Genomic DNA, 13843 nt, shown 5'->3' with positions numbered 1-13843 from the left:
ATTCCAAAATCTTAAATTATTTCTTAGTAGTATAGTGGACAAACACAGACATTATGCATTTTTAAAATGCAAAAGGCTATAATTAGAATTGCAATTTATCAGTCTAATTCATACATATGAACGCCAGATTTAAAATCAATAATACTAATAATGTCAATGTTTACTGTACCTCACAGATGCCTAGTTTTATAGGTTTCTGTTTTGAGCTTCAGCTCTAAATTCTTTCTCTGTCTCTCTCAACACACACTCACATACACACACACACACACACACACACACACACACACTTGCTCAGTCTATGTAACAGAAACCAAATAACTATTTTTATGTCACTATTGAAATGAAGTTCATTTCAAAAGAAAAAATAAGGCACAGTACCAAAGCTTATTAAATGATAATTAAAACGATCTTCTGAAGAGTGATTAGATTATTTTATATCATTTATTTTTTCATTGCCAGGGGACAAATTAAGCACGGCAAAGGAAAACAAACACTCTTTTAGGTATATGAAAATAAATTTTTTCTACTGACTTCTGTCTAGCTCTTGAAGAAACAACAAAAAAAGGTGAATAATTGAAACCGAAGGAAGTGAAGTTAAGCATTACAGAAGACTTTTTGGTTGAAACATTTGTTAAGCACTGGGGTGGTATATCGATTAATCAATGTCATGTGTCAGTCAAGGCCTGGGTAACCTTCCTCAGAGCTGCTTTTGATTAACTGACATTCTTGTCTCCCCTCTTCTATCCTGGTGCCTTGCGGCACTGGTGAATGTTCATGTCTTGCAATTTCAGATTGCTTTGTACACTATGTTCCCGCACGTTGCCCCTCAGTTCACAAGGGTGGAAGCCTGTGAGCTCAACTTACTATAATCTGATCATGCACAGCAGGATATTTTGAAACAAAGGAATGCTCAGCTCCTGTTCTTTGAGAGAGACCTTTTGCCTTGTTATTATTAGAATAACTACAAGTGTGAGACAGGTGCTTTGGTCAAATGTGTTCCTATCAGTAAGAATATTTTCTGTATATTAATAAAATAAAAACTATATACTTGACTCTCCTGGAAAAGTTGATTGATGCTCTACTGACCACTGCCAGAAAGGTATTGTGTTTACAAGTAATTTTTTGATAGTAATTCTTTGATAGAAGTAGAACAGAATAGTTCGTATCCCAGATCAGCTTCAAGAAACATCTAATTATAGGCACTTGTTTCCTAATAGGACTCCAATAACTGCCCATTCTCCGTGGACTCAACTTACAAAATATTTTGGTGTAGTGAATAGCCACATTTTGTAAAAATGATGTGAAAAAATAAATTATTCTAAATAAAGAGCATATTATTTGCAAGAACAAATTACTTTAAAAGTAGCACAATGCAATCACATTTTTCATCTGCACATGAATGATAAGCTATGTCTGAAAGCATAGATTAATTGATTAGAAATGAAATTATGCTAAGAGTTTCCAATATTGCAGGTTAGGAGCCGAATTGCCTTATGTTGTGTTAGTTTTAGCCACCTGAATATTCATCCCTTGTCCACCTCTGTGTCAGAACTAACACCCTGTTAGTAATTGATAAAATGAATAAAATACCTTTTAGGATCTATTAAATTAGCAAACTACCAGCTTCCATCCATCCCAAAGTTAAGACTGTCAACATAGCATGTATGGCTTATAGGGGAGATTAACCTATCTTGTTGTAACCTGCTTATCTGATGTACCTGTCACAATATTTTACTATTGTCTTGATTTCTAACTTTCTTTGTTCAATACTATAATATTTCATGAAACTTCTTCCATGTGGGAACACAAATCCAGCTGTGGTTTTTGAATCAACAGTAGCCTATCTAAATTACATGCACATTTCAGATTTGAAATGAATTATCTTGAACCAGAGTCATTGGCATTTATTACACTTGACATAGGAAAAGTAGCTCTTAATGTGGGATTGTCATTTTAATGGAGCACTAAATTTAAGTGGATGGAGCACTATGATTCTCATTAAAACCAGTAATTTCTAATATATTCAAATATGCCCTGTTTTAGATAAAGAAGACATCCTTCCTTTCAAACACTCTCATTTCTTTTTTCTTTACTCACTAAACAATGAATAACAAGATCAATCACAGATCCTTCAACTGCAATATACACCCCAAGATACACATAAAAGCTGGCATTTGATACATTTAACACAATTTTCATTTCATAATATATATATGGTGTTGCAATGGATACCAACTTTCTCATATTATTTCTATCAAAACTATTTATTTTAGTAAAACATTATGATTGCAATATAATCTGTGTAAGAGTGGGTCTGTGAGCTTCTGTTATGGGTGGAAGAGGAGCCCTGCGCCTTCCTAGTGAGCTGTTAGCCACTAGTGGTTGATGGTAAGGGTTACAATCCCTGGTTTCCAGAAGAAAGAAATTTTGATAAAGAAGTATGGGACAGTCTGAAAGAATATTGCAAAGCACATGTTCAAGGGAAGGACTTCAATTTGGGGTCTCATGGGTATGATTTTGGATTGTTAACAAAATACTTAAGGAAGATAAAGAGGATACTAATCATGGGAAAGAGATAGCTAATACCTCTAATGAATATAAACTGGATGGTCAAAACTTACAATTAGTAAAAGAAGAAAACAAGAAGGTGTACCAGGGTTTTTCATTTTGGCCACCAATCAGTTCCCAAATTATGACAAGATGACTTAATATTAGTTATAAATATTTGACTTTATGCTAACTCTTATTTTAATCTGTTTCTCTTCACCTATGTTTTGCCTCAGGGATTTTTACCATTTTCTTTCTGTATGCTCTACTTTTCCTGCTTCTTCTATGTTTATCTGGGAGCTCCCTGCTTGGCTGGCTGGCCCCAGGCAACTCCCTCTGTCATTCTGTTGTCCTCCTTCTCTTCATTCTTGTTCTCTTGTTCTGTCCTGTCTAGATTTCTACCCATATTTATTCTCTCTGCATACTAGCCTTCTTTTCTCTGGTTAGCTATTGGGCATTCAGCTGTTTATGAGACCAATGTGGTGCTCTAGGCAGGCAAGATGAAACAAATGCAACACATCTTTACATAATTAAACAAATGCAGCAAAACAAATGTAACACACCTTTACACAGTTAAAGTAATATTATTTAGCATTAACAAATGAAACACATCTTTACATAGTTAAAGTAATTTCCACAACAAGAAGGTTTTTCCCATTCAGGAAAAACAATCAAAAGTGAAAACATCAACACCAGTAATTATGCTGGTGAAGGGATGACTCCCTCAGCTCTCTTACAGCAATCTCCTTTAAATACATATCCTCCATTGCCTGAAGATGATCCTGAAGCATGGGTTATGGAATTTGACATTCATTCTAATCTTGAGTCCTCTTCACCTCCTGATAAGGACTTAGGAGAGCCTATGAAAAAGCTAACTTCATAACCTAGGCAACCTAGCACAAGGCAGGGAAGAGGAACTCATTCAGCCCCCACCTAAGCTTCATGAGCTGTACTTGGTGTTTCCAATGCACCACCCAATGTAATGAAAGATGGTGTTGGACTGTCCTTCCATATTATCAGGAGAGGCAAGAAAAGAATTACAGTTATTTGAATCCAGACTAAAAGAGGCATTTGTGTATCCTCTGTGTCCTTCACTGCCTTTAAACTTACTTATTTTCCACACTAAAAAGTCTCCTACCAGTGTTGTAGCGCAAGAAGGTATACATTTGGAATGGATTTGTTTACACCACAAGTGCCACAAAATACTAATTTCCTACCTTACTTACTCTTCCTGCTCAATTAGTTAAGTCAGGGGAGGACCTGATGTCAAAATGTATATGGATTTTGATCCTTACTATAGTGTATCATTCTTAAGGGTGTTATCGAACTTTATGGATTTTCAAATTTAATTTGCATATTACTATGAAAGGATAGGAATTATTATCCAACTTGCATGCTATGAGATTTTTATCATATGAACTGAATTTGTGATTACAAAATTGTCCACCCTTTTCCCATTCCACAGGCAGATACTTATTTTATTGATGGTATAGGAGAGATTCATAGTCCAGGTTTTCATCAATCTATTAATATTTTTCTTCAGCACAAGAGGTGGGACTGTCTGTTTGATTCCTTTTTTACCGTTAATCCATTTACAGTTAATCCATAAACTCTTAAATATAATTTTAGTTTCTGCTTATTTTGTAGGATTACTTCCAGCAATAGAAACTGCTTGAATTTTGTCGTCACATTCTATTATGCTTCCATTACTACAGGAACTAAAACATATGATTAAAACCCACTCACATCCTTTTTTATTAATCATACTCATGCATACTCTAACTAACTTCCCTGGTTTTGTTGCAGAGGAAATAAGCAAGCTGATGCATTAACCTGCTTTATTTTTACTTCTCCAGGAGAAAATTGGGAAAGGGTGGACATCTGTCATTGCAGATGGATTCACTGAAACATTAGAGATTCCTCCTTGGTTCTTCTGGCCAAGAGCCATCAGGGACAATGGCAGAAGGAAAGGAGACAGTGTAAGTCACCATAAAGGTAGCAAGCCTCCAAGAAATGAGAAAAAGGAGGTATCAGCCATATCATCAGAAGCCAATTCTGATCCCCTCAGGCCAAGTTAAAGTCCCATGCAGTAAGGGAGAAGTTACTGTATGAAACACACGGAGCCTTTTGTCACCTGAGAACCATTTTCTGGTGATGCCAGTTCATTTGACATTTGCATCTGCAGTGAGGGCCTGTGAGTATGTGTATTGGTCTTATATTCTTCATCCTCCTTAGAGTCAACTTGTAGATTGGATGGATCCAGCTTCTGCTATGTTTTCAAATAACTCAGTGTGTATGACTAGAGCTTGGGACTGTAATAGACTCATCCATTCATCTTAAAAGGTGACTGAATTTAATTTTTCCTTCGGATTTAAATTACTTCATATTTCCATAGGACAGCATAACATTTGTTTTACTAACAGGAGCAAATATGGGCATATGTTCTATAAGACAAGGGAGGAGGGGCGGGACAAGGAGCTGGGATTGACATTTGAAGCATGCATGTTTCTATTTTAAATAAAAACATATATTGAAAAAAGATACAATAACTTCTAATTATATGGGTGTCTAAAGCTATTCTCTAGATTTTTCTGACCAATATGATAATTTAACTGATAGCACTGGAAGTAGTTTGGTTACCTGTTGTTGGTGACAGAGTATTATACACAATGCTTTCAGTGTTCTAATACTATAATTTCCTTGCTCATAGGATACTCAAACAACAAATGACAATTAGCTTTATCTATAGCATCTCAAATATAAAACACTCTGGATAACCTGCTATTAAATCACAAAAAGGGGGAGACGTTGGAATACAGTTCAAGAATGGAGTCATTTATGGGGGAATTTGAAGTGCATGTGAGAACACTCCAAGAAAACAAGTCAAGAGTCTTGTGATCTGCTTCTTCAAAATCACAGAATTCATTGTGGAATGTGCCTGTTTGTGGCCCTCTCAGATGTAGCAAATAGGAGTGAGTTCACTTTAGATTGTTCACTACAACTGGGTATTGTTATTTGTTTATATGTGTTTATCCAAAAAACATGTTCTTGTTATGTGCAGATTATTCTTGTGATTATATACAGCTTGAACTCATGAGAACTGTATTCAAGTGACCTTGCTTTACCTGAAGTGTAGATTGTCTGACATTCGGAATAAAGTTGTCTGTCACATAAAACTTTAGCCTGCCTCAATTTTGGCCCATTCACCAAGTTTTAACACATCTAGAGTGAAAAACAGGATGAGTGTATCATATGTCTTTTTGAATGTATGAAATTATCAAAGAACATGTTTTCTTAAAGACTTATTTATTTATTACATATACAGTGCTCTGCCCACATACCCACAGAGGGCACCAGATTGAATTGTAGATGGTCGTGAGCCATCATGTGGTTGCTGGGAATTGAACTCAGGACCCCTGGAAGAACAGTCAGTGCTCTTAACCTCTTAGCCATCTCTCCAGCCCCAAAGAACATGTTTTAAAAATTCATAGTCCCTTGTAAAATTGGAAGTAGAGGTGGATATAATTAGGATAATTTTACACATGCATTGACATTTTCAAAAAAAGTTGAATCAAGATTTCTAAAAACTTTTGCAAAACTGTAACAAGTGTAAATTAATGGTACCTTTTATTCCTTTAAATTTACTTTGTTGTTGTTGTTTAAAGTCACTTTGGAATTTTGTTTATTTATTAAAAATAATACAATATATTATGATAAGTTTCCTGTTCTCTAATTCCTTCCAAATTCTCTCCACCTCCTCACCCATCCAACTTCACACCCTTTATTTACCCCTATTTAAGTGTAATCTGGTATAATTTCATGCCTTCAGAAAATGATCATACATTATGAACAATCTTACCAAAATTGTTGGTTTCTAGCCACATGACTAACATCCTCTGCCTGATTCATATTCTATCACTGTATGTACATAATTGAAAGGATCACAAAGAATAGGAGTCACTATTCATAAAAACAGATATTTAAGAGCTGGATACTGACTTTATATTACCAGGAACTGAATGAAATGCACATTTAAATTAGTGAAATTTTAATTGGCAAATGAACAGAAAGAACAGCAAGGCTGAAATCAGGGAAGCCCAATTATAGTATTGAGATCCAAGCAGGTGTTTGTTAGAGAGAGATAATGATGACATGCCCAATAAAATACCTAGATTTTGCAACTACAGGAAGTGCAAGACCATACATAGTCCTTCTGTTTCCATAGAATTATTTTTGTTCATCAACTCAGCCATCCACAGATTGAAAATATTTGTAAACAACTGTTTTAAGTATGCTGAGAAAATTTTCATGTTTTCCTTCTCTAAGCAATACAATGTAACTATTTACATAGCAGTTGCATCATATTGGATATTGCAAGAAATGACTGAAATTATACAGGAGGATGTGGTTAGGTTATATGCAATCACTATAGCATTTTATAAAAGGAATTTTCACGTTCATGGATTAAAATCCTAAAGGGTCTTGGAACCAATCCCTTCCAGATGCCAAAAGACAACTGTACATTCTCTTTTCAGGTCACCAAAGTAATTCTAGATTTAGTTTTCCGATGGATGGATATTTTAATCACACTGTTTCCTTCTATATTCATGTCTCTAATACCATTGCGTCTATTTCCTAGCATTTTCTTCTGTCATCACTACTATCATTTCTTTATCTTTCCATGAAACAATAAAGAACCTAAATACCTAGAAAAATTTAGTGGTTGCTCTGTAGAAAAACAGCTATAAGTGAGAGACGTCAAGGATAGATCTAAGTTCTTTACAATTCTTCTCTTAGGAACATTTTTGGATATGTAGATATATTATTACATGCACTTTTGAAAAATTACTTTTAAAAGATTATTTTGAAGAAGTTCTATTATTTGCTTCACTCTATTTATTTACAGTGTTTATTTATTAGTAAAACGACAGGTCAGTTATTCAGGACAAGATATTATTGTTTGAAGAATCAACTATATAAAACCAATCAAATTCACTTAAATATTACTTAATAAATATTTCTTCAGTATGTGAAAACACATAAGATGACGATAATATTGAAAGAAATGAAGAATAGATTAAAATTGCAATTATGATATGTACTTTAGATAAATAACACTTGCTGTACAAAAGCTGAACAAGCAAACAGATTAATTAAAATATGTCACAGTCAAGAGATAGCTAACACTAAGAATGTTTGAAAAGTCCATATTGTAATCTACTATTTTATAAACTTAATGAACACACACACACACACACACAGACATGCACACACGCATGCATGAATACATGCACGCATACTCAATTAAATTGAGTTACCCTATTACAAGGGATAATGTTTCTCTGAGAAGTCACAGAATTTGAAATAAAAGCAAGCCCAGAACCAGATGTGGAATATTTTAATGCAAGTTGTTGATAAGAAGAGGTCTCAGAGGGATGAGCAAAGGGGTCAAGACCAAGCTGGAGAAACTCACAGAAACAACTGACCTGAACAAGGGGGAGCTCATGCACCTGGGACTGATACTTGGGAAACCAGCCTAGGACTGATCCAGACTCCTTGAAGGTGGGTGTCAGTGAGGAGGCCTGGGCAATCTATGGGGCCTCTGGTAGAGGATCAGTATTTATCCCTAGTACACGAACGGATTTTGGGATTCCATTCCACATAGAGGGATACTCTCTCAGCCTAGACACATGGGGGAAAGGCCTATATCCTGGTCCAAATGATATGACAGAGTTAGAAGATCCGCCATGGAAGGTGTCACTCTACCTGGGGAGCAGAAAGGACATGGGATAGGGGGTCGATGGGGGTCAGGGTAATAGGGGAAGGAAAGGGAACTGGGATTGATATGTAAAACAAGCTTGTTTCTAATTTAAATAAAAAACCTAGAAAATAAAAAAAGAAGAGGAGGTCCCAGAGACCACACCCAGAACCATAACACCGACATTTCTATTGGTTGTCCACTAGAACTTATAGTTAAGGCCCTATGCTAAAGCTAAGAGAATTGACACAGACCTTTAATCCTAGCACGTGGGAGGCAGGGGCCGATCTCTGCATTCGAGGTCAGCATGGTCTACAAAGTGAGTTTCAGGACTACAAGGAGAATCCCTTTTACAAAAAACAAAACCAAAAGTGAACAACCAAAAGACTGTGTGCTGAAACCACCATAGAGATTAGTCATAAGACCTGAATCTCATCACCTTTAAACTTCCTAACTGCTAGATTTTATAGTACCAGAATGTGCTATGCAGGATGCATGGAGTGAAAAGTCATCAGCAATCTTATCACTGTGGATTTTTTGCACTGCAAAAATGACTGAAATGACTGGCAAGATATGCACATTTGCAATAATGACATGACTATTGGGGGGAGGTACTCAAATATTTTCTCATTGGACTTAAGATCTACTCTCCAGGAAGAAATTCCTGCCTAGCACTGAAATTCGGATCAAGAACACAGGCTCCAGAGTTTGTAGGCCCTAGGAATGAACTTACTGCTATTATTTTGCAAAATGGACATAGTATCAAACTTTCTTCTAAAATAAATATCTCTATACCCATAGATCAGTACACACCACTTCTTAGTACTCATCAGAGAGGTTTCATTCTACATGTGTGGTAGTTAATACAAAATTTCACAACTGGCAAAAGGCAGAGAGCAAATATTTATTGAGTTGTGAGTCTTAGATAGGATATTTGTCTCACAGCCTTTATCGAAATCTCTTTGGAACAAAAGATAAGAAGGGGTGAAAGACTGTGAGAGCCAGAGGTTAGGGAAGACTGACATGACAGGTATTTTGTCTTCATGAACTCACAGATTCCATGCTGGAATATTGAATGGCTTGATCTTTTGCAGGTCTTGTACACCTGCTGTGAGTTCATGAAGGCAAAAGTCCTGTCATGTCAGTGAAAGACAGAGACAGAGACAGAGACAGAGTCAGAGAAATCAGAGAAAGAGAGACAGAGTCTCATTAGGTAGCATTAGCTGTCCTGGAAATTACTATGCAGATTCTTTTCTCTCAGCCCCTGGAGTGAGATGTTTTAAAGGCTTTTGCCACCACTTCCTGTGGTAGCTCTTACTATGTTAATTCATTCTACTCTTCTTTAATGCCAATAAATTCTTCAATGTTTCCTACAGGACACAAATGAGAAACAGTCCCATTTATTTAATTAAGAAAGGGTTTGGATTCATGTTTCAAAAGATTTGTGTGGGAATATTGCCTGCATTTATGTCTTTGTGCATTATGTGTTTGTAGTACCCAAGGAGGCAAGAATAGAGCATAAGATTACCTGGGCTTTGGGTTTTAACCTAGGTTAAAACCTAGAGCGCTGAGATTCAAACAATGGCCCTCTGAATGAATAGCCAGCAGTGTCTCCACTGCTGAGCCATCTTTTCAGTGCCAGGATAAACATTATTACATGGCTTTCAAAATGCTCAAAGGGGTCTTCTCTGCAGGTTTCTGATTTCCCAACCTCCGATATTCATGTCAGAAATTTGTATGAGTCAATCGGTTTCCTCTGATATGACTTTACATTTTCTTTTCATGATATAAGAGAAGGGCATGAAGGCCACAGGTAAAATGGAAATAGCTAATTATTGTGGCCAGTTTTTGTCAGTAGAAAGGGTTCAATTTCAAAGAGCATGTAAAGTCTTCACAGGATTTCGATAACAGTAATGTAAACCTCATTTTTAATAATAGAATATTTCTGTACAAGTTTTCTTCTCCTTACTTAATTCCTGATGTTCTTTGTAATGTAAAGCTAGGCAACAAGAGTTTAAAGGATTGTGATGAGAGATTTTTAGCTTCATCAAAGTATATGAAATTTGCTACAATTTCAGAGATAATTTAAGATGATGATTTGCATTAATCAGGTAATAGGTTATAACCTTTCATTAATACTCCCTAGGAGAATAGCCTCTAGCAGAGTCTAGTTTTACATTCAGTTTTACATAGCTTTTAGCAAATGACTTCCATACTATTGTGCAGTTGCTGATCTGAAGTGAAGCAAAGGATACTGATTTGACAAAAAGGCAAAGAAACCTTTGGAATGGCACTAGGAAGTCTGATAAAAATATAAGTTTATATGTAAATGAGTCGATTTATCGAGTCTTATGTATTTAGCTCCGTCTTGTATTTATTTCTTCTAAGTAGCAATGTACATTAACACAAGCTGAGTTTGTTTTTCATCTATGATATGGTATATTTATTTTAAAACTATATTTTAACCAATCACTAAGTGTGTATATGCTCACACTGAAATAGAAATGTGCTTCTGAGGGTGGTACAACAGTGATAGATGTTGCCTTGCTAACCTTTCTCTTTTTCAGTATACATAAATTTGTTTATTTTTACTTACTGCCAATTTGAGTATTTGAATACTCATATATATAATGACTATATAACTCAAGCATACTTACAGGGAATTTTAAGAACCTGTTACATTATTAAGTATTTGTTCATTTCATAGAAATTCATTAAGATTTTACAGTGTTACAGTGTTGGTCTAGGAACTAGAAACACAAGGATATAGACATAAATATATATTCTAATTTTCTAGTGCAATATGTAATAACTCAGCAAACTTCAATGCATAATGGAGCACAGAGCAGGTGCCAATCAGCAATGTGTTTTATGGACAAGAGGGTAAGGGAAGAAAGTCTAAGAAAATGCTTTGCTGAGAACTAGTTCATGTATCTGGTTTATAAGCAGATTGAGGATGGAGAGAGCAAGCTCCCAGAGAGAATACGGTTCCAGAGTCAGCAAGCCTGTATCACATAAAAAATAGGAAAGAAATTGAGCAAAATAGAAGCGGAGAGCCCAAGGAATCACAAGTGCTAGTGTAGTCACAAGAATCCATATTCAGAATGTTGAGGCAAGAGGCTCATGAGTTTAAGAATATGTGGGTTTCTACAGTGAATTGCATTGCAATCAATAAAAATCTCATGAATATAAATGTTATCATTGATTTATGAGTTCATTATTCACTTATGATTTTAACAAAGCTGGCTTCACTGAATATTGGTTTGGCTAAGTACATTGCTTTGATCAATGCACTGTGAACAGAAATTGGTAACTTTTGCTCTGATAGAACTTTAAAGGCAATTCAAACAGTGCAGGTTCCCTTTGCTCTTGCCTTTCACCACAAGAATATGTATCATACAGAGTGTACAACTAATGTCCAGTCAACAACAAAAAATATCCCAAACAAAGCAGTACAAGATTTTTAAAAATCAACAAAAATTCCATTGAGTTTGTTTTGTTTTGGCCACCTACTGCTGGGAATGGAGTTATTGTTTCTGATTTTTTTATTGGCTTTATGTTGGTGTGTGTGTGTGTGTGTGTGTGTGTGTGAGTGTGTGTATGCTGTTTTGCAATTTTTGTTTCTAGTTTGCTTATTTTTTGGTTTTGCTATTTATTTTCTAAGGAGAAAGAGAAAAAGAAGGCATGGATTTGGAAAGGTGGGAAGGGTCTGACAGGAATTGGGCAAGGGGAAACTGTGGCTCAAATGTTTTGTATAAAAGTATTTTCAATAAAAATACTGTACAAAAAAGTCTTTCAGTTTGAGTGTATGCCTGCATGGGAAAGCATTTGAAGCAGATCCTCTGTTCAGGTTTCATAAAGATATCTTAAACTGACTCTTAGAGAGTATGGAACAAGTCTCCAGGTTATCTGCAAACAAATAAGTGAAAAGTCAATAAAGGGATTTTGGGACATGCCACTAGAATCTTGGGATTGTTTGTTATGGCAGCATGAGCTGACAATTACAAAATCAGGGTAAACTAAATTGGCTATCCAAAATATAACTTTCTGGGTAAAAATATCAAAGTATACCATGATAACAAATGTGTGCTGGTCATAGATATTGAGCGGATCACCTCTCATTCTACATAAAAACTATTTTCTAAAATGAGCAGCAAGGAAAAATGAAATCAATAATGTGTAGAGTCTGACTTCTTTGTCCTATATTGCCAGGAAAACTCTGACAAATGAAAGTTGATGGATGGAAAAGCACAACACTGTATAGTTGTGTTTCTTTTTCTTTCATCTCATGCTGTATGACTGTTCCTTTATTTATTTACAATTAGGTTTGCTGGACCATGGCAACACAGCTGTCTTTCATTGTAACTGCATGCTGTCAAGTATGTGCCAAGCTGATTGACAAAGAAGGACAGAGTTTCTCTTTCCATTCTGGGCTAATCAAGGGTATCCAACCAAAGAGAGGTTTTTCTTTCTAATTTAGAGATTTATGAATTTGAAAAATAATCTGTTCAAATATACAAAGTATAATGAAGTATTGATTTTTAAAGTAGGAAGTGCTGTGCCACTGAGAAGACACAATCTACTAAGCTATATGCTTGAGAAACTCCAAGGGAACAAAACAATGGATGTAGAAATCCACTCATAGGAGATTCACACTCTAAAGACTTGTGTGTGTGTGTGTGTGTGTGTGTGTGTGTGTGTATGAGAGGGAGAGAGAGAGAGAGAGAGAGAGAGAGAGAGAGAGAGAGAGAGAGAGAGAGACTTCAGATCTCCTAGAATTGGACTTACAAGTGGCTTGAAGTATGTATTTTTACCAATCAAACAATAGAATCCAGCATTTTCATTTCTAACTACTAAGACAGGTTTATAGACATAGTCAATTTACAATTATATTTGAATGTAGGGTTTTACAAATACTTTTAGAAGGTTAATTTTTATGTGTTTGTATGCATGTATGTTTATATGTCGTGTGTGTGTGTGTGTGTGTGTGTGTGTGTGTATTTCCTGCTGAAGGCAGGATCTTGAACTGCAACATGGATATCTGGAACTGAACCTGTGCCCTCTATAAGAACAACAAATGTTCTTAGCCACTAAGACATCTCTGCAGTCTAAGGCAATTGTGTTGTTGTTGTTTGTTTGTTTTTTATAGATAGCCAGACATAAATACTTTATGTTTCAGTGAGTTAATATGTTCTTTCAAAGTAGAAAAGACAATGGGTGAGAAAGTGAGTATTTGCCACTAACATTTTACCTACAAAAACAGGTAGAGGGTTGAATTTGACCCTTACAGTTTGAGAGTGCTCTTTTATTTATTCCTCATTTTATTTTATATCTGAATGTACATGTGTGTACCATATGTGTGCAAGAGCCCGAAGAGGTCAGAAGAAGTGAAGAATGACCTTAAACTGAGTGTTGCAAGCTACTATTTGAGTGCCAGTAACTAAACCCAGGTCCATTGCAAGAACAGTTAAACGTTCATCACCATTGGATAATCTCTCTAGCCCCAAGATGCCTCTTACTATATTACAGAGCAGTTAA

General features: G+C 35.7%; 1 protein-coding gene across 8 annotated transcripts in view; it reads right to left on the bottom strand.

Annotated features, from left to right (window-relative positions):
• Dmd (dystrophin) overlaps positions 1–13843 on the bottom strand; it is a 2157616-nt gene that overhangs the window by 703305 nt on the left and 1440468 nt on the right. The gene's annotated exons all lie outside the window — the stretch shown is intronic.

The sequence above is a fragment of the Mesocricetus auratus genome, unplaced genomic scaffold (assembly GCF_017639785.1).
Source record: "Mesocricetus auratus isolate SY011 unplaced genomic scaffold, BCM_Maur_2.0 Super-Scaffold_100003, whole genome shotgun sequence".
Taxonomy (NCBI): domain Eukaryota; kingdom Metazoa; phylum Chordata; class Mammalia; order Rodentia; family Cricetidae; genus Mesocricetus; species Mesocricetus auratus.
Note: the sequence above shows the minus strand (reverse complement) of the source record. Positions and strands in the feature narration are given on the sequence as shown.